Below are 743 nucleotides of genomic sequence, written 5' to 3'. Positions count from 1 at the left end.
CTATGCATTACGTCTTGAACCAAGTTTTCTTTTAACAAACTATTATGATGGAAGAAATCTTTATTGTAATGTAAAGGGAAAATACTCTTCAAGTAATGATAGACATTAATGTGTCTGAAGTTATATTTCTGTAGCTTTATAATTACTTCCCTTTGAAAAATATCGGGTCGCTTATTAAATGAGCAAAATATTCTTTTCTACTCTAGGCACAAGGCCCGAAATTTTGGGGGAGGGGCCAGTTAATTAGATCGATCCAGTACGCAACTGGTACTTAATTTATCGATCCCGAAAGGAGGAAAGGTAAAGTCGACCTCGGCGGAATTTGAACTCAGAACATAAAAAATGAGCCAAATATGAACGGTAATAATTGTGGACGAAAAATGCTAACGAAATCCAACCAATATTTGAAAATCTTCAGTGTACTTGTACTCGTTCACCCATTTCGAAAGTTCATTGAAAGAGAAGGAAGAGCACACGGCTATTTCGGAGAATTTATTTATTCGTTTCGGTCATTTAAGAGGGACAAAATAATTTTGTACGTTCCAGTTTTGATCGTTTTATTTTAATTGTTGCTGCATTCATGTAAAATTGCCGTGTGTGTGTGTGGTGAGATATGTTCGCAGTGTGAGCATGCATGTATGTATGTATGTGTATGTGTATATATATGTGTGTGTGTGTGTGTGTGTGTGTGTGTGTTGCGTGTGTATGTATATATATATATATATATATATATATACATACAC

This window comes from Octopus bimaculoides, chromosome 1, assembly GCF_001194135.2.
Source record: "Octopus bimaculoides isolate UCB-OBI-ISO-001 chromosome 1, ASM119413v2, whole genome shotgun sequence".
In the NCBI taxonomy this organism is placed as follows: Eukaryota; Metazoa; Mollusca; class Cephalopoda; order Octopoda; family Octopodidae; genus Octopus; species Octopus bimaculoides.
The sequence above is the reverse complement of the archived record's forward strand: the minus strand, read 5'-3'. Positions refer to the sequence as shown.